Below are 21,832 nucleotides of genomic sequence, written 5' to 3' on the forward strand. Positions count from 1 at the left end.
TTGGATTTTGACAGCGAACGTCCTGTGGCAAGAAAAGGTTAAAACATTCTCACAATCTGTGCATCCATTTACCACCTGTTGGACGTGGCACACTCTGCAGGGTCACCCCCAAACCTTTTAACTTCTCCCCTCCTGTTGTGATGAGTTTCCTTTTGTTGGCCTTAAGACTCTGTGCACTTGACCACTACTTACCAGTGTTCGTGCTCATTTACTACAACATGGTAAAATTGGCTTACACCTGAAATTGCAGTTTAAAACCCTTTTTGATCGTGAAGCCAGTTTTTAAGTCACAATTCTGAAAATGCCACTTTTAGAAAGTTGGTGTTTTCTTTTCATTACCATTTGGTGCCTGCAGTCTATTTCCTGGGTCATATGACAAAGTTGTAATTGGCAGCTTGCCAAAGTATATACCTTTGATTTAGCCACACAATAGAGGCACTGGGTGTTGTCAGAATGGGCTATCCAGGGCAGGATGCTGGCCGGAGCTGTGCACAGCACTTTGTGTGCTTCAATGACACTTCCTCCGCACACACACAAAGAACTTTGTGCTAGTCTATTGTGACTGCAGGTAGTTTGGCACCAGGGTAGGAAGGCAGGACATTCCAGACACTTCTGTAGGGGGAAAACTCCAGACGTTTCTCCCACTTCAAAGCTGTCATTGGTTACAACAATGGAACCCTCAAACCCACTCTTCAGTTCACTTATGGACCTGTGGAAGGACTCCAAGAGGGCTCCACTGCTGTCTGTGGCCTGCTGCCTACTTCAGAGTACTGCCTTGCTGGCTGCACCAGGAGGACTCTCCTGTTGCCTGAAGCCTGCTTTGCAGCCTCAGAGGACTCTGCTGCTGCTTGAGACATGCTTTCCTGCTTGAACCCAAGTCTTCCAGAGGGCCTTCAAGGGCTAGTTGGCTGGCCTCCTGGTCAGAGTCTTAGGGACAGAAAAGGCTCCAACCATCTTGAAACTGCACATGGACCCAGCCTGAGTAATTTCTGACCCACCTAGTGGTGCCCTTCCAGTTTTGTCCCTTGGAAGTTGTGCTCAATGTGCTCAGATAGGTTATTTATGATATGTTGCACAAGAAATGTGCATTTGGTCCCTTGCTGCCGTTAGTTCCAGGTCTTCTGGGACCTCCTATGGGCCTTTTCCTGGCTTTTGCATCAGCAAATTCAGCCCTAGCATGCCTTTGAAAGAAGCTTGTCCTTCACTGGATTTAGTCATCATTTTAGCAACCAGCAAATGTAAATGTTCCCTTTTCAGCTGTACCTCTGAATAAAAAGAGCAAATGACTTACAGTAAGTTGAGTGTCAAACCTGCTTCTTTGATGAGGACTGCAAGTGCAACTGCCTCACTTGGAAGGTATGACAGATCTCGCTGGGTTTCCTTCCAGAGAATTTTGAGGGCCTTCCTAAAAGGAAGAGTGTGGACTTTCAAGAGATTATTTCAGGGAAAATGATGGTCTCTAATCAGATAAGTACTGTGGAAGACTTATTAGACTTGGCACAAAAGGGGTTAACCAGTTGACCCACAGGGTTTGGGGAGGATGTATGCAAACAAAAAGAAACTAAAACCTCTGGCGGGTAAATTCTTTATCACAGTATCAATTTAGGAGCAATCAAACACTGCAATTTACTCTTCAGATGTGGAAGGAACACTAAAAGCCAATAATTCAAAAATGTTTCTTTATAAATTAATTACTTGATTTTCTAGAATTTAAAGAATGGTTTTCAAAGATGCACAGATTTAAAAAAACAGTGAAAGGCTACGAGAGAAAACAAAACTAATGGCATCTGTACATGTGTAATATACATAAAAAAATAGCACTGCTGGACTGTTTCTCACAGAGCAAAAGGTACCGTAAATAGATCTTATGAATACGTCTAATTGATGATGAAAGTGTAGACATTTCGGTTCCCTTAGTAAATTAAAATGGGACATTTCTCGGACTAACTTGTTAACACGAAACAATTCTTGTCTCACTGCTGGAAAAAAACAAATATACAACCACAAGCCATACCATATAAATAATTATAGTTATTATATTGTATAACAATGCCCCACTACATCTAGCAAATTAAAAAAGACATGATTTCTTATGTAATCAGTTTATATCCACATCAAAATACGTATCACATTTCATTTCAGATAGCCACGTGGCGGACCATAAATTGTTCACATTATTCAAAAACACCTTGCATAGGTGTTCAATTTATAAATGGTAAAGCCTTAATTTCGTAACATGACAGTTTATTTAACTAGTTTACCTAAAAGGCATATATTAATTGGCATAATTAATTGTACATGAGATGTGAACATGGGCAAACAGTCATTTATCAAGGAGGCAAAATTATTTAATATAACGACTGCCAAACACTCATTGTTCGAAGAGGAACAGCGGGCGATACCAAGTCTGGTGCATGAACAGCCACATAGAGATGCTGCCACCAAACAAGGCTAAGATTAAGACTTTTCTTTGTCCCTTATCTTCCACTGCCCATTCAAGGAATGGGCTTGCTTCTCTATTCATTACTTATATCGAAGGAGATCTCCTGAAGGGGAAGGAAAGGTTGTTCACTTGTAGTCTTAGTTGTCATTCAGAGGAATCTTGATTGAAGTCACAAGTAAGCAAGTTTCCCTCCTCCACATTACAAGAAATGAGACATGTATTTCCTCTTCTAACTCTCTATACAACTGAAAGGCTATGGTGGGATTCTGGTAGAGTGTTTTTTTTTTAAGAGCGGTGGCAGTTTACAACCTCTCTATGCTACAGCCTACTGAGCTACATTGCCCTGCGTTTATCTTTTTTTTCCTTTCTAAAAAAAGTTTGTGAATGAGTTTCTTTGTGTGTGTTTCTCAGGGTAGTCACTTTTTAATTTAAAATAAGCTTTTTTAAGAAAATTAAAATTGTCCAATATAGCGTGCTCTTAAGTATCAAAAAAGTTTTTTTTTGTTTTAATTGTCTAGTCTAAAAAATGAGTGCATTATATTTATATTTTGAAAAAAACAATTGGCCCAGAATGTTGTGCATAGGCAGGACAATTCAGTGCTTATGATTTCACTTGAGATTCCTCTGGAGAAGAGCTTGGATTAATGGTAAGCATCTTTTCTGTCTCGTTCAATCATCACATTGCCCTGAAAATTACAGTTGTTCATATGACATCAATCATGTACCTTTACGTTCATTTCTCATATAAACAATGGTTGATGCTGGGACCTTTATTGCATCCCATGCACTGATTAAAATGTACATGATGTATTTGCATCTACCTGTGATACCAGTAAGATGGTCAGTTGACTGTTCTACAATCAAGTCTACTATTCAGAAAGATGTTTTTTTAATGTCTTTTTAAAATAAGTATGTATATTCTTATGTGTGTCTATGTACCATGGCAGTGTGCTGTTACAGAGATAAATGTTTTATCTTGTGTATTTTTTAACCACCCCATCTTAGAACATTTGTTTTCCTGAAGTGTATGTTTTTTTCTTTTGTTCAGCTTTGCTTTAATGAAACAGTTACAAAATGTCCGCCTTTCCTTTGCGCCGCCATTTTGTAGCTCGCTGTTGTACAATGGCATCTGTGCGTAGAAGAAACAAAGACCAAGAGAGAGCGGAAGAAAAAATAAACTGTATGGCAGGGAGGAAGTTTCAAATGGAATACAAAATCGTCCTGTTTTGTTTACATGCTTAATTCTTGCCGACCGACTGCCTTTAAACAAGCAACTTTACAGTGCATGGAAGGAGACCAGATCCTGTACTCGAGGAGCTGACCTTGGGTGCACGCCATCTACTGTTGCTTCCAGCTGGCACAGATGAGCTTCTGGCAGGCCTGCCTGTAGCTGTAGTCTGCAACCCAGTCCAAAACCTGCTTGTACTGCAGAACCTGCTTTTACTGCACAAAGCTGCAAAAGTGCGCCCATGCTAAAGGATATTTGAAGAACCTTTTGGGAGCTAGGATTTGATCTGCTTGTTGGGAGACGAATTTTTAGAAGAAAAAAAAATACCAAGGTACTTGCCTGGCCTGTCTTGTATAACCTCTCACTTTTAGCAGCAGCCAGGACAGCCAGACAGTGCGTGCAAGATTTATGGAATTCTAAAAATAAATTCTCAAAATGATTTAGTATACTTGCAGGCTCAGCTTGCTGGAGGCGCTTGTCACTGGATGCCAGGGACTAAAGACATGTATCAGGGAAGGGATGTCTACGCTTTTTAGTCCTCTTATGGGCGTTCAACAGACATTATGGTTTTAGGAAATCTATAAAACATCAAGTTAAAGCCTTTCTTTTTGCTTTGTAGTCTTTTTTTTGCTGCCTGTACAAGGGAGAGCTGTGTTTGAAGAAGTATCAAACAAAGTACAAAAACAATTGTGCTATATATTTTAGCACACTAGTGCCTCTTTATTTCTCAGATCCTTCATCTGGCAGATCGTTCCTAACTTTTCTTCTGGAGTATATCGCCAAACAATATTTCTTATTCCCTCCCTTACTCTTGTTGAACCATTTCCACCTCTCTGGACCTCTGAACCACCATCCCACTGGCATCCTGGCACTGTTAGGCAAACATAGGGGAGTGTAAGGTGTTACGATCAATATAACACATTTTATATTAGATATCTGCTCTTCATGTAAAATGTATTTTATTTGTACTGCTAAAGTGTGTATGCCTTGCAAACAGTAAGGATTTTCATTAAAATGAAAGTAATTTAATGTTGTCATGTTTTAGCAATAATCTGTTCATGTTCTCTAACTCTAAAAATGGAAACTTAAAATTTGTGTTAACTACTTTATTTGACTAACTGGTATGTAATCGTTTGATGTTTATTTTAGTATTTTATTCATCTAAATTTTTGTAATGATTTTAATTACTCAAAACAATACATTTATTTACTTGCTTAATATAATGTGACAAGATAGCGAGCATGATCTCCCACAGCTTACCATCTATTTTAATGTGATGTTTTCGCTCCATTTAACTTCCCAACAAGATTGAACAGCTTTTTCATGTAATGTTTTATGTTTTTTTTGTGTTTTATAGCTCCCATATGTCGCTCATTGAAAAGTCCAGAATGGTTTGGTGTGTGAATATTAAAAAATAAATCCAGTATCTCTGATCGAGGATTCAGTGCACCATCACTTGGAAGTCCTTTGGTAAGAAAAATAAATTAACCAGAGTTGAACTCTATTTATGATAAAAATCAAAAATTCTACAAAACAGATTTTTTAACAAATCAATTAACAAATCACAAATTTGATTACTAGAAAAAAATATCGCAGAAAAAAATAAATGCTACACTTCCTTAACTAATTTGCACTCTCTATACCTCTTCCCAAATAATTCACTCATGGAACCTATTCACAATTCAACAATCGTTTGACACAGTATTATCATTCTAGATGGTGGTGTAAGAGCGGCACTTCAAAGCAAGCATTGGCAAAGCCAGTAGATCTGGTGTTGGCCGCCAGCCTTCTGAAAATTCTTGTTTTGTTTAGCAAAACTTTATTGTTGGGGAATATGCTGGCCCCTCACCCATCTAAAAAAATGCTGCTGGCAAGAAAGATTTTTGGTCTCCTAAAACCACACATTACCATAGTACCCCCGTCAGTGAAGGGAACTACATGTGAAATGATGTCATGTCATATCTTGTAATAACGTCAGACAGTGGCTGAAATGGTATAGTACATTGCCCCTTCATGCATGCTGGAGTGGGTGAAAGAAAAATTTGAATAACACAGCCACAAACTAATGGATGAATTCTGGCCAAAACCCCTCTAAGTAACTATATTATACACATAATTGTAGTAAAATCAAAAGGTCTTGGCTAACGCAGACTTGAAAAGTTAATAAGTCTGGCATTGTCTGCAAGTCTCTTGCCTTTAAGAAGGAAAAAACACAAGAAAGAAAAAAGGCAAGAAAGAACGAAAGAGCCAAAAATAAAGGATGGAAAGAGAAAGAAAGAAGGCAAAAAAGAAACAAGGCATAAAAAAGTCAAGAGAAAGTAAGAAAGGAGAGAGAAAGAAAGAGGAAAAGGAGAAACGAGGAAAAAGAAAAAGAAAGGAAAATAAGAAAAAAGAAAAGAGAAGGAAAGCAAGAGTAAAGAAAGAAAATGAAAGATTGTGAAGAAAGAAAAGAAACAGAACGAAAGAAAGTGAAGGAAAGAAAGAAAAGGAAGGATAAGAAAAGAAAGAAGGAAAGAGCAAAAGAAGGAAAAAAAGGAATGAGAGAAAGTAGGCAAGAAAGAAAGAAGGCAAGAAAGGCAAGCAAAAAAGAATGTAAGAAAGAATGAAGGAGAAAGAAGGATGAAAAGAGAAAGGAAGAAGGAAAGAAAGAGAAAAGCAAGAATAAAAAAGGACAAAAAGGAAGACATAGAAGAAAGAAAGCAAGAACAAGGCAAAGAGAAAGAAAGAATGCAAGCAAAAAGAAAAATAATAAAACAAGGCAAGAATGGAACAAGATACGAGTAAAAGAAGGTAAGAAAGATGGAAAGTGAAAGAAAAAAGGAAAGAAGGATGAAAAGAAGTAAAGAATAAAAGAAAGGAGAGAAAAAAAACTAAAAAAGGATAACTTAATTCTGAACAGTTTAAAATGGACTCACTGTGGTATGCTGTGAAATCGCGGCAGTCAGAAAAGCAAAACACTCCAATAAGAATTTGCACCAGCATTCTCAGTAGATGGGATCTGATAAAGAAGAAATGCATATCAGAAGCGCCCCCCTGTCACATCAGGCTCTAAACACAAAGGCCACACTAAAGTAATTATAAAGTAAAATGATATTGATGGGAACTAGCTTGTGTGCAGATGTTCTCCTTGTGAGAGAGCAAAATGCAGTCACTCAAAGTGAAAATAAGCAGTGGGTTAAGTAGGCTGACCCACTATCCTATGTTATATGCTGTATTAGAGCACTGGAATGTTGGGAGCTCAATCGGAGACAATGGAGTGCCCTGGGCTTTTATTGGCTGGTAAAAGCCCAGAGCGTCAACATTACAGTGTTCTTTGTTCACAGCAGCAGCTGTGAACAAAGGTTTCACGGAGCCCGAGGAGATTTGAATCCCCTTGTGCTCCATGAGGACTTTTTATTTATTTATTAGAACATTCTACCACTAGTGGCAGAATGTTCTATTAGCCCTTAGTAGCTGGGTTTTACCAGCAATTAAACTCCTGCTCCCTTGTTAAAGGCCCTCGCCTTCGGCTCTGGCCTTTAATGCTGGAGCGGGGCTTTAATGGCCGGTAGAGCCAGCTACAGCAGGTTCTAAGGATCTAACGTGTGGAAGCTTAATGTGAATGACAGAGCAACAGACCAATGGCTGAAAGCCCCTATATAAAAGTATAATATACATATTCTAGTAAAATCGAAAGGTCTTGGCTAACGCCAAACCTATCAATTGGCTTATTTGCTCTGTAATCTGCATGTCTACATCTCAGATATTTAGAAAGCATTTATGCCCTCTATTTATCTTTTTCTTTGCATAGATTGATATCATTTATTGCATATTACTGCACTAGAGTAGTATAGATATATATCTCTCTCACTTTCTTTTAATTACACACGCTTCCCTTCTCTGTCGCATGTCCCTTTTCTCCTTGACTCCCACAATTTTTGTCCTGCCTTCCATTCCATGCCTACACACACTTCCAGTACTGCCTCATTGCTTTTACACACAAACGCACACACGTACGTTCTTGTCTCTCTCTCTTTCTTCTCTTCAATTCAAAGTTTGCCCAAGAAATTGAAAGCTCGTGTACCATACTGTCTGACAAACGAGACCAACAACATGGGTGGTGGTGAAAACACCCTAGTAATAATATTTGCCTGGTAATATTTTCACAATTTTCTAATGAATTTGAAGTATAAGGAACCACTTTTGTACAAATTGATGAATACGTTTCAAACATGTTCTTGATAATGTTTACAGTCAATCATACAGGACAAATTATGGAACTGTTTTTTCACTAGTGTAAAGCAAGTTGCACATTTTATGAGACTATGATACCATTCACGTTAGAACTACTTTTATCTATTCATGTACCAGGCTGGATTCCCATACAATTTACTAAATGTGCATCAACAGATCGGAAATGAGTGTATTTTGCTAATGGCTCCATCCCCAAGCAAAATATGTCCCAGGAAATTGCTCTATGTGCATGCTAACTTGGATAGCTGATGTGCAAAATGTGTGTCTAGTGATGATAGGTGCAGAGCCATATATATGCCTCATTCAAAAGATGTACTAGCTTCTGCGTTCTTTCCCATGTTTGCTTCCACAGCACTTGTCCTGACTTTACCTCAGCTGAGGTGTAGTGGAAGCAGGAGGCCAAAAAAGACCTTTACTTCTGTTATAGGACCCTCTACAACAAGCACTGGCAAAGCCAGTAGGTCTTGCATTTAGGACCCATTGGTTTTTAGCTATGCTGTACAGTATCCTCTAAGCTGAGTGGCATGGCTAAAGTTTAAAAAACAAATAAAGACTTTGAAATGGCGAGCTGCATAATTTGGTATGCGTGCCTACAAAATTACACCAGGGCCTTTTGTTTCTCTTTAGTTACTTTCCAAGCTGGATAAATAAAATGTGCGAAAGCATGTTTGTGTTTTTTAAAAGCGGAAGTAATCGTGTGGAAACAACACAGACGTGACACAGAGAAGTGGGGAGAAGGGGAAGCAACACGATAGAGCATGTGTGGGGGGGTATGTGAAAGCAACACAGGGGAGGGCAGGAGGAGGGCAGAAGCAACAAAGGGGCCAGGGTAAAACAGTACAGAAGGCATGGGTGGCTGAAGAAACAACAAGGGGAGAGAGAAGGAGAGCACTGTTGGGGTAAAAAACACAGATGGCATGGGAAAGCAATGGAAAGAACTAGACAGGCGACTTCATCAGGGAGGGGGTGCGGGAGAAACACATAGATGACAAAGACCAATATTTCCTGCAGAGGGAGAGAAATAAAAGAAGGAGACATCTCAAAATCGCATGAACTCTCGTGGACTTCTTAACAGAGAGGAGGACACTAGTGCTTGAAAAGCAAGGAGTGGAAGCAGAGAGTCCAGCAGATCAAAAAATATGGTAGAGGCAGTGCTCCATGAAAGGGACAAACACAAGATTGACAACTTGGGACATGAATAGGAAGCAGGGAAATGAGAGTGATAGGAGAGTCAACCAATGATAAGAAATGGACAGGCTCCAAGCAGCTGTATGTTCTTGGTAAGTATATGTCTCACAAAAGACAGTTGATACTGTGGTTAGTAGACTTGACCTTATAATACGCTCATGCAAAGTATGAGCATTGCTCTATAGTATTACATTCTTTGGACTAAATTAGAGTAAGGAAGGGGTGGGCTCTTTTAGGTGTTCCCTGGGAATTGTGCCCCCTGACCCAGGTAAGTAGTGTGCCAGTGGCCTGCTGATGTGAGCAAGCCTCTATGCTCCTGCCACTGTGCCACCCTGGTGGCACATAGAAAGTATTGAATACTAAAGCAGGAGGTGTGCGCCTGGTGCTTTGGTATTTTACAGGGCTAGACTGCAGTACACTGTGTAGCTGTTGCGCTGGGAGGCTGGCCCTTCTACCTACAGTTTGCCATTGTGTATTGTGACCAGTGTGTATGAGAGCTGTGCTTGCACATTTGCAATAAGCAAACTGCTCATAGCAAAGATGCGTGGAAACCTTTATGACGTGCTCATGTTTTCTGTATCGGCTACAAACAGCGTTAGCTGCCTGTTGGCTAGCCATATTGCTTTCCAATATACAACGAGTGGGCCTTGGATCAGCCTCTTGCTCATGGATGGATGATATTGTAGTCTACCTCACTTCTTTACAACTGATTCCATGGCTTTCCTCCCTATTCTTGTAAATGCGTTACCTGGAGCATTTCAGTCTTACATACTTCTGCTTGGATGAATTGTATCCTTCCACTTCTTAGTTGAGGGAGTGGCTGTATTTATTTTTTAATCTCCTGCACCGTCCTGCTCCCCCTGCCCATATTATGCCCAACTCAAGCTTGTGTGTTGCTTTTCCCACCCCGTCCATCTCAGCATTTTTAAAAAAAATTATTTACGATTTGATACTATTACCCCGACCGGCTAGTCTCTTGTCGTCCCCCCCCCCCCCCCCAAACCCCCTTGCTTTCGGCATCTGGCAGCGCATGCTTTATCCCAACAACCATCTACTGTACCATTGCTCTTGCACCCTTCCCAGTCGTGTTTTTTTTATTATTATAACTTGTGTGTTTGTTTCTTTGTTTATGTATGTATTATTTATTTATAATAGCCCCAGCTGCAAATATGCAGACATGCATGTTTATTTATTTTTTTATTTACTACTCCAAGATGGATGTAGGCCGTTTAGGAATGATAAATTTAAAAGCAAAAACAAAATGGGAGACAAGCCATCATGCACACAAACGCATGCATCATGATGTATCTACGCACTTGTGATGTATATATGTGCACGCGCCACCACTCGGATGCATGTGTGCTTTATGATACATGCATGTTTATGGATCGTGGTACATTCAAGCCAACTTGGTATGGGTTTACTTTAATAGGATATCCAATGCAAGATGGCTGACGTGTGTCTATGCCTCTTGACACACATATTTGCATTCCAGTGCAAACAAGCATTGTCTAAGCCAAACAGCTCGAACATTTAAAGCTGTGACGTGTTTGCTTTGACAGCTAATGTTACTAAGGAAATCACAAATATATGTTCAAACTATCAGACTCAACCACAACCAGTACCAGCAAAAAAAGGTACAACTTCAATCAGTTTGCAGTGCCTCTTCTCTTCTTTGTACAGACTCTGTCCCCGTGTAGTGTTTATGAAATACAGTGTATTTTCTGACAGTGAGGAAGTAAAACTCTACAACTTGTCGAACTCTTCAAATGTATTCTTCTTTCCTTTAAAAATGTACAGAGTTGCGATATTCAATTGATACAGGTTTTACATTAAGGCTGATTTTTCAGTCCCTCGAGAGCATAGGTCAGCTTAGAAATTTAAGAGGGTTCTCAGTGTGCAGGAATGCGTGATAATGCCTGATTTATTCCTTCCCATTAGCTAATATCAGCATGCCAGAAATAATATCCGCCGTTGAACTCACATTAAACGATATTTTGGAGTTATGTATTTCTTAGAATGTGAAGCCACTGGCATAAATTGTGCAAAGTGATATCGTTGGAAGTGAGTGGATACTTAAAATACATTTTCCTTTTCTTGGCATGGAGTTCAGCCCCTGCAAATGCACACATTACAAATATTTAAAGTCAGAAAAATCGAAGATAAGCACCAGCCTTTGAGATCAGTGTTGTTGCCTAAAATTTAATGTCATATACACATGACCATTTTTAACAAGCAGTTCATCTGTTTATCTCTGCCTCATTGTAGATACCAAACATGCAGAAATATTTGGTGATTTCATACATTTTTCGAGCTGAAGAATTTTGTTATAAATGTAAATGCCAGAAGGCCGTTTGTATATGACTAACAGTGAGCTTGTGTAAACATTAGATATTCCTTATAATCATTTTCCTTTTATAGCTGTTCAATTTTAAAAGCTTAACGTTAAAACGGGTTCAGCAAATACAACAAAGATTAAGAACAGAAACATTTAAAACCAGTTTAGCCTTAGGAAAAAAAAAAGCAGTATAAGAAGGGAAGGCGATGCAAAGCGAAGAGTGAAGAAGGAGTGTAATGGCCGGCGAAGGCAGAATCCGGGTGCAGCTCTGTTTCTCTCGCATAGATGTGCCATTGCCTGTACCCTCGAGGTCTGAGCGGAGTGTCTTACATCCTGCATTGGCCTGCAGGTGAGTGCGTCTTTTCTGTTGCTATCAGAGGCTAGTTGCAGTAGTGCGGCTACGTCCTTCCCTTTTCCCTTTCTGTGGTTGGTCTACCATGTCCCAAGGGTTTGAGAAGATCGGGGCTTCTTTCGGTTTTTGAGTGCACTGGACCAACTTTTCAGGAAAACACTCGTGTTTTGGGAGGGCAATACGGCACATTCCAGTAGTGGACGTTATGCTCTGGTCCTGGTGCTTACCAGAGCCCAACTCTCATTTAGGACAACTTAATTGATGGATTGTTAATAGCAACCATGTCGTGTTCATTAATAATGGGGCAGCTTGCATGGCGAGACATTTAGATGGCGTCCATGTTTTTGTTTTCCTGGAGTATATTTTATTGTACTTAAAAACACTTATGACGCCTGACCAAAACAGAAGAATTTACAGGGCCCACCAAGTTTTGGCCCCAGTACTTCACTGACTTCTGTCATGCCTGTGTACATCAGTTAAAAAATCAAAATCTTCTGTTTCACTCTTCTGCTGAAAATATCTAGAAATACTAGTTTGTTCTAGATCTCTGAGTTCATTCAGTGAGGCCTCGGAGACCTTCATACATTTGAGGGATGGAGGGAGTAGAAGTGAACTGAGGCTTATCCAACCTACTTTTCCTTGTCCTCAGATGCTTACTTATTCCACCCTTTGCCAAAATCACAACCTAAGCATTCCAGACAATCATTGCACCATCTTTTGATGAGGTGCATCCTCCCCTTCTCACTCTCTGAGATGCACTGCTACCATTGCCTGATTTGATCCATTCTGTGTAGGTTCACACCATTTACTCTTATTTCCTAGAATTCCACTTAAAGCTCTATAAAAAGGACAAACCACGTGTGGTGGACAAATGGGTGGCCTAAGCTAGGGATTGCATTTAGCATAGGCTGAAAACTCTTCTCTGTCCCAGTAAGGACTATACTACACTGTATTGTGTGCTTTCAGAACAAACGACTCCCATTCATGACTCGCTAAAGGCGCTTCTCTATCAAATTGTATTAGTGTGATATGTTCCCTGTCAGCGTTCATATAATAATTCTTGAGTGATATGTAAGGTTTCTCCCTGGGGTATTCTGGTTTTATAGTGCCTGTATGTCGAGTCCAATAATAATATTTACACAGGCACCAGAATAAATGATCCTTTAGGTTGAGCTGTAGGTATTTTTTATTATTTTGCATTTCTTGTGTATTCTACTGTCTACTAGACATAAAACTGAAAGGATCTCCGCCAGGAGCTCCCTTAATGCGGTCTGGTGAGCACCCGCAGCTGATGATGAAGCATGCCATTTAGTTGGGTGACGGTTTCCTCCTTGAAATAGGTCTTCCGAGGCAAGTACCGACCGGCCATTGATATCTAGGGATGTCTAGGTAATTAACAGGCAATCTTATCGATAAAGTTCTTTTGGCTTGAAGTGTTTGAATTTTTGTTGCTCTACAAGATCTCTTTTAAATGTAAAAAAAAATACGAATTCCCTTTGTTCTCTGTTTCTTGATGCGCGCAGTCGCAGTTCGGCAAAGGGTCTGCAAAAAAATACAGTCGCAAGGAGCAGTTATGTGAAGCAACATATATCCGGTTGCTCCACGCTTCCGTAGCAGATGAGAGAATTTGACTTCAGCTCTGTGTAATTTATGAAGGACGCTCTGCACAAAGGACGAGCATCGTTTCTCTTTTCCCACGTTAGCATTCGATTTTCTTTCCCAAGAACCCATTGTTCACTATGTTAAATGAGCAAAACAATGGCCTCATTATGGAAAAGAGGTTAATTAAGGCCACAGTAAAATACCCGGCTTGATCACGCCCGCCAGCGGCCAGGCCCGCGGTTACCAGGAGGTTACCCTGTCTGACTTTCAGCGAAATGCCAATCTCTTCCTGACAAGACGTCCAGCAATAGAAGCCCCTTTAATACCCGCGCCGGACTTCTATTTACACCTGTTAGGTTAGCCCCGCGCACAGACCCCGGGCTTCCTATTTTAAACACTTTGCGTGTCAGTCTGCATTCCTCCCTGTCTGCGGTGGCGCAGGGTCCGCGCGGCCGGGCAGCTCCCGTGTCGTCCGTCCTGCGATGTCGGACAGGCTAAATGCAGTCGGGGCAAACAGATGGCCTGCGGATTTGCCAAGTGCACATTTCAAGTACTCCAGTTTAAAGGCTTCATTGACTAACCAAGACTTTTGTGATACAAATTATGCACTTTTCAACCAGCCTCGTTTTTTTTGGTCTGGCTTGACAGCGCAGCTGTCACTAGACATGTTGTGATCAACCTAAAAAGAGTTTTCATGGATACCAAAGGGAGGGGCTTTTTGTACCGCTCACATGTTGGTAGCCAGGAATACATTGGACGGAAGTTGTGTGCTTCCACAGAAAAAGTGCTTCACCTTATTCATCCAGTTGAGCCAGCAGTATGACTACCTGATTTTAAACTTTACGGCACACACATAATACTGCTAAAGTGTATTAGATATCTATATAATTTTCAGTGTCTGTTTTTCTCTGGCAGTAGCACATATGGTTAAAGGGCAGCTATGAGGAGTATATTGCAGTTCCAGCACCCTCACCTTCCAGTTTTGTGTTTGAGAGCACAATGCTACGCCCAAGGATACACAAATCTTCATAGATTTTTAGGTCTGGCTTTACAATCCAACTGTCGCTTTGCCTTATGTGATCAACATAAAAGAGTTTTTAGGAGACTACTGAGAGTGGGGCTTAGGGTCCACCCACAAGTTGGTTCCCCTGAGAACAGGAATTTATTGGGCCGTATTTGTGTGCTTCCTGTAGAAAGACTGCTTGTATTGCACTTGTTGCTTATAACGCTGAAACTTATTACAGCAGGGCTGACTTGGTTATCGTACAAGCCAATGATCATGGCTATAGACCTGATCTATTTATTATAAATGTTATGGTAAAGGCACTGTGCCTGACATATTTATTGTGAAAAACGTATGTTAAAGTCAATAGGAATTTATGTGTGGATTGTTATTACTCCATAGTAAAGCCTTTAGACAGATATTTTGTTGCATGGAAACTATCAGATTACCATAGTGTGCAATGGTTTTAGAGTTGGTTACCCGTTCTGGGTGTGGAAGATTTGCTCTGCGAGATTCCTTGTCAAGTCCTGTTAGGAGAAATAGTATTTTGCTTCACCAAGTGTAATTGTGTATGCATTTGGAATTGTATGATTCTGTACCTGGTGGTTGCCTTGTGGGAAAGCTCAGGTTCAGTACAGTAGGCCTGAGCTGGTCATATTGACAAGCCAAGGACAACAGTTACAGGCTTGAATTGTGTACAGAGAATTGTTCTGGCGGATGCCATAAGTCTGGCCTGTCTGTTATGAAAAGATAATACAAAAGTAATGCACATTGATTTTTTATTGCAAAAAGCATATGGTAAATAGGCCCCTAACAGTGAATTGGTATCACATTATACAACAGGCCATGAAAAGGTATTTGGCTACTTGTAATCTCACAGATTACCATAGTCACCAAGGATTTGGTGTTGGTCACCCATGCTTACAATCCCTGCGAGTTGAGTTTCACTGTGATGAATCTTGTTAGGCCCTATTGATAGAGCTCTATATTGTTTTGACAGCTGTAATTTAGTGCATATTTGTAATTTTATAAATGTATGCCTGGTAGTTGCCTTCTTATGCACACTGAAGTAGGCTAATACACTCCTGTATTGCATATAGGGTCAAGCCATTAATAAAGGCTAGAACCCTTATCAGTTCACTCGGAAAAGTTAAGTCAGGTTTCCTTCAGTGTGTTTTTTTTTATAGTGAAAAACTATGACAAAGCAAGTAGGCCTTACTTAATGTGAAAAGAATATGTTAAACTCAATAGACTTCCAAGGGTAAATTGCTACTGACTATGCTAAAGCCTGTAAACAGGTACTTTGTTACATGGAATCTCACAGATTATCATGGTAGTCAAGGGTTTTGGTGTTGAAGACCCACCCAAACATACCGTGGGGGTAGACAATATGGCAATAATGATCCCTATTTGACTGTACTAGTAGGGATTTTATATTGTTTTGACAACTATATTTTGTACAGATTTGTAATTTTATAACAGTAAACCTGATGGTTGCCTTGTAGGAAGGCTTATGAGCAACACAGTACGTCTTAGTTGGTTATGGTGGCAAGCCAGTGATGAAGGTTGTAGGCCTGACTGTTTATAATTAAAGGTTACAATAAAGGCAGTAGGCCTGATACATTGATTGTAAAAAGCATATCTTAAAATCAATGCACATTTAAGAGTATATTTTTATTACTCTGTATTGAAGCCACCAGAAAGGTTTTTTGTTACGTGGAATCTCTCAGGCAAGGTTTTTGGTGCTGGTTACTCACTCTGACAAATCATTGCTGTAGAATTTTTGTGCTGTCAGAATCCTTCTGGCTTCCTAGGACAGACAGTATTTTGCTTTGCCCGTTGTAATTTTGCATACTGTGTAATTCTATGACTGTTTGCTTGATGGCTGTCTTGTACGAAAAGCTTAAGTTCAGTATGGTAGGGCTCGATTAGTTATGGTCACAAGCCAATGATGACAACTAGAGGTCTAATTGGTTCACAAGGAAAAATATTTCTGATGCCATAGTTGTGATCTGTTTATTCTAAAAATGTATAATAAACACAGTAGGTCTAACATACTGATTGTTAAAAGCATATGTTAAAGTGGATTGGGATTTGTTTATATTAAAGTCTAGAGATAGTTGTTGTGTTACATGAAATGTCACTGATCACCTTTGTAGGGAAGAATTTTTGTGTTGGAGACCAACTCTAACAAGCGTTGCTCTGTACGAATTCTTCCTAGAATCTCTTTATAGCTGTCTGCTCAAATCTTACAGTCCGCCAGGAGGGTTTATAGTGTGTGATTTGAAAGAATGAACACATGAAATGAGAGTACAGGGGACCGAGCAGGGTGCAGCAAAAGCATAATTACCAACAGGATTCGCAGCAAGCGATCTTTGGTCTGGATAAAAGCCAACTAAACAGTAGTGGCAATATTTTGGCCGAAAAAAGTAGACCCAAAATGCAGGCGTAAATAATGTACTCCTGTTTTTAATCTTGCCAGGGGACCTGAGGACGAGTAAAATAGATTTAAGGATACCCTGAGGCAATCCTAATATATAGAGGACTCAAGGATGAAGCATACCACTAATTGAACAACAGTGGGTGAGAGTCCTTTTAAAAAGCCAACCCCTGTTGGGGTGCATCCACTCCCTTTTGATTGGTTGTCATTGAACTTCTGGAAGCCAAGTGAACTCACAAAAAAGCTTCTCTCTCCCTCCTTCTGATGGATATGTGATTGCAGCACATGGCTGTGGGGGTGCTAGAAAAATAAAATTACTATTTTTCTTTTGGAAGATACCAACAATTTGAAACTTGGAAGAACTTTTTGAGCATTCATTTTTGTAGTACAAAGAAAGTACTTAAGCCTCACTGATAAGGTGGCAGAAAATCTGGGATTGACCTATAGAGATGAGAGTTGAACTTCATCCTCTCAGGAACCCCCTTTTCAGTGACCTAAACATAGCCCAAACCACACCTCAGAGAGAGGATTGGGACACTCTTTTGGAGCTAAAATGTAGTCAGATCAAAACCATTTTGCAAGGGGTGATCATGACTGAGGGGCTGATTCATATGTTGGTGGAACATATACTCTGTCGCAATGGAACAATTTACTTTGTCACCATGGCGGAACAGCGGGCCGTCCACAAAGAAATACATTTCTTCCCCTGAGTATCTGCAGGCCAATGCAACCCCTTGTGGTACCTTGATGTATCTGTTCTTCAGGAGAGACTGGTCCCTGACAGTCTGGCATTTCAGCACGGACTTGTTAATCCTCATAATAAACACAGCAAAGAGGTCATCTGAGGCCCTAAGTATTAAAATACCAGTAAGTGCGTGACATATGAAAACAACTGTGAAACTCACATTATACAAGAAACGACTAGGAGAGATCATGAAGGAAATGTCAGAGCTTAAAGTGTTTTTAATACAGTCCAAAATTCTGAAATTACAAAAGTACATTAAAACGCTGTTATCACGAGAAAGTAAACCCATATCCATCTTAGAACCATGTGGCTTCTGAAGAACCAAATGGGAGAAGATCAAACTCAAAATCTATCAATGGCAACGCTTCTGAGTAGGAGGTTTGGAGTAGAGGGGGCGGAACATGGGGTAAACGAAGAAAGAGGCAGAGCGGAGGACTATGGAGGCAGGGCCAAAAAAAAATCCCACCTCATTCATATTTTATACTCCCTGCCCCGCCAAACCATTTAATCCCACGCAGCTGTATTGGTGGGCAACTCGATATTACCAATAAATGCCCCAAAGATTTCCACAAACTAATAGGGTCCCTTTTTTAGGAAGGGGCCAGGGACCACAAAGAGGGAAGAAGAAGCAAGATTTGAACAACTCAGAACACACACCAAGAACACAACATAGGACATAACTCTGAATACTAGCACAACCTAACAACTTAACAATCAAACAGTTGGTTGTCACGCAAGTGAGGGTACTTAGCAAAGACCTTGGTTTTATTCCCACTCCTTCACTGGAGAAGTTTAAACTTGGCATTGAGCTGGCAGAATTCTTCAGAAGGATCAAGCTCAAGTCCTTTTTAACAACAGGGAAGATAATTCAGAGAAAAAGGGACATAGGTTTGCGAAAAAGTATCCTCTTTCTGCCCCCTTCAATATCCACCAGTGGGGATCCTAGCCTTTAAACAGGCAGTTTTCAAAGAGGTTGACTACATCAACCCAGCTACCTTTAGAACATTTCACAATATGTCACAGACAGAAAGGGCAATGCTAGTGGAACTTAGTTGAGACACTGCACTGATGATAAAAACCTGCAACCAAGGGTGGAGGTACTGTACTACAGACTAGGACTGACTATACAAAGGAGTGTAAACGCCTCTTGGAGGACAGGGGAAACTACCAAACAATTGATGTTGACCCCACACCAGGGCTGATGAGGACAATCCGCGATATGGTGGAGGAAGTAGAAACAGGGGGATGGATGTCACAGACAGAAGGGAAGTTCTTAAAGAACAAGGATCCAGTTACACCGTACTTTTACATCTCCTCAAAACACACAAGAACAGGTCACCACCCCACGGCAGTCCAATAATATCTGGAACAGACTCTGTATTAGAACCCCTGTCACAATTTTGTGATGTAATCCGTTAGGCCCATTGTTGAAAAGACTCCCACTTACTCAGAAGACACCAAGGATCTACTGACCTTGTTGGGAGAGGTAGAATTCAACCCTCACAGGAATGTGCTGGTAGGTCTCGGTATAGAAAGTCTGTACATGGGCCTACCACAGCAAGACACCTTACAAGTACTAGAAGAGGTTCTCTTCCAGGAGTCTTGAACATATAAGACACCTCAGCATTTCATCTTGAAATGCACATTGGGGAGTACCCTCGCCCCTAGTAGTATAGCTGAATTGTATGTACAAAACTTCGAGATCAAGTTCATCTTGAGTGAAACCAATTTGTTCTGAACAAATATTGAAATTTGGAGAACATAGATAGACAATATCCTACTTGTATGGAAAGGGAATTGAAATTCCATCTTACCCTTTTTTCAGTGACTGAATGACCAGGATCAGTTTATGAAATTCACCCTTATGGTCAGTAAGAGAGAACTCGCGCTTTTGGATGACAGGATTTTCCATGAAGCAAATGGTCTGTGTAAGGATATACATCATAAACCCACAGATAAGAACAACTTTGACACCTTCCATCTCGGGACATTGAAGAAAATCTCCCGTATGGTCAGTTTTTCAGGCTAAGTAGGAACTGTTGCAGGATCTGGTATAACAAGGGGCAAGCAGAGGACTTGGCTAGAACATTATCCAGAAATCTCATAAAAGAGCTAGGAATCCGAACAGGGAGTCTCTGCTTGAGGTTACTAGGAGAGACAATAAGGAGAACAGGTTGATCTGCATTATTACATATAACATAGCCTCTACCCAGGTACAAAAGATCATCCAGAAAAATTGCCATCTTCTCAATACAGGATCACTATTCAGGAAACCACTGTTTTCATTCAGGAGAGGTCAGATTCTGAAGGATATTTTGATACACACTAGGAAGAGACAACCCGATCTGACTACCAACATGACACTGACTCTGTGGAGCCTTCCTAGAGTAGTGAGCCACTACCCACATGGTCAATGTAGCGTATGCGAACTGACTGCCCAAACAGAGGCACTTGAATTGGGTCTGAAAAACCCTTGGACATTACGGAAACATCAAGACTGTAATTCCATGTTTGTTGTTTATATGATTACTTGCCCCTGTAAGTTGAGGTTCATAGGAATGACCTGAGACAAGTCAACCTCAGGATAGGTTACCATCAAAGTAACCTAATGTGCAAGAAGAGGACGACCAAGATGGCGAACCGTTATATCACGAAGGGCCACTGAACAACAAACTTAAAGTGTGTGGGTAATAAAGCAACTAGATGACAACATAAGAAACCCTGAATAAGCGCTCTTTGAGATGGGTCAATGGTGGATATACTGCTTACGAACCCACCTAGAGGGGTTGAATGACGACATCCCATGGACATTCCTAAACAAGCGAAAGTTTGACTTGTAAAGAGTTCCTCCCCAGAGGATTAACAGTATCAGGTTTATTGTATATCAGTTTTATTATACCTCTTAATTCTTAAGGAAATAGAGTGAAAAATCGTCCTTGTGTAGCTCCCAAGACAAGTGAGGTAGCCATCTTTCAAGGACATTCTTTAAAATAATACCAAGATATAGTCACAGGGATGTATGGCACGTCTGGCTATTTGCACGACCCCATGACAGGGGTGTTACTAGGTCATCATTCCATCAAGGAAAGAAAGTAGTTATTTGAAAAAGTATATACAGCTCCAATATGATTATGACCCTCGAAAAGTAAAGAACATTGATAACCAGGGATGCTCACTGTACAGTTGGTTATTGGTAGAGAACATGGATGATTGGGGATGCTCCCAGAATAGACATCCTTCTTTATGGGACCAGTGGTAGAAAAATGTCAAATAGATAGTATGGAACCCACAGGACAGAGGTATTAATAGCGTTTTGTGACTCCCCTAGGAAAGAATCTGCTGGCAAATGACCACTTTTCTGTACCCATCCACACTGCAATAACTATAAAACAATGTCAGTGAAGCACACAATCAATTACAAACATAACTCTAGTTTAGGTCATATCTTTACATAATGAAAGGGAGCGGCATGAAAATACTGATATGCATTCAGCCGACATAGTGATGCCGGCTTGCGTACCAAGGGACTGCGGTCTTTAACAAATATTGGGGGTTATTCTAACTTTGGAGGAGGTGTTAATCCGTCCCAAAAGTGACGGAAAAGTGACAGATTTACCACCAGCCGTATTACGAGTCCATTATATCCTATGGAACTCGTAATACGGCTGGTGGTATATCCGTCACTTTACCGTCACTTTTGGGACGGATTAACACTCCTCCAAAGTTAGAATAACCCCCATTGTCTCCACACCAGTTCAGCCAGCCTGCATGGACCGAGGAGAACTTAAGTTACTGTGGTGGGTCCAGACCTTTGACGAAGTAAGTGATCAGAATAGGTGGACTGCTTTACAGCCGATACCAAATTATAAAACTGAACCGGCCTCAAAAGATGTGTTTTTTCACAGAGTGTAACAACAGGGAGGACACCTCCCTGAGTCTTATGGGGCGAAACTAAGATTTAAAGGAAGTACATGTGCTTAAATTCCACTTCCACATTTTACCAGTGCATGACGTGATGTTTTATGTTTCTACCTAGATGATACATCAAGAGTTTAGACGTGCTCACAAAAGCTTGATACAATGCGAAGTACTCACAGAAACTTGATATGATACTATGCATGTGTGGTTCCATGATTCCTTATACAAACTACTGTTGGTTTGCAGGGTTCACAGAGTGAACCACAGAGAACTACAACTTGTACCAGGTACTAGGCTCAGAAAGTCCCTCGGGAGGATTTGTAGTGTGTGACATGAAAGAAT

At 40.5% G+C, this 21,832-nt stretch overlaps 1 long non-coding RNA gene across 3 annotated transcripts in view; it reads left to right on the top strand.

Moving 5' to 3' along the window:
• The window catches only part of LOC138287643 (uncharacterized), a 144,341-nt gene that overhangs the window by 100,376 nt on the left and 22,133 nt on the right, over positions 1–21,832 (top strand). For all 3 annotated transcript variants that reach the window (XR_011202260.1, XR_011202261.1, XR_011202262.1), the window contains exon 3: positions 5,029–5,141. This is a non-coding gene — a long non-coding RNA (uncharacterized lncRNA). The remainder of the gene's footprint in view (positions 1–5,028; positions 5,142–21,832) is intronic.

Source organism: Pleurodeles waltl, chromosome 4_1, assembly GCF_031143425.1.
Source record: "Pleurodeles waltl isolate 20211129_DDA chromosome 4_1, aPleWal1.hap1.20221129, whole genome shotgun sequence".
In the NCBI taxonomy this organism is placed as follows: Eukaryota; Metazoa; Chordata; class Amphibia; order Caudata; family Salamandridae; genus Pleurodeles; species Pleurodeles waltl.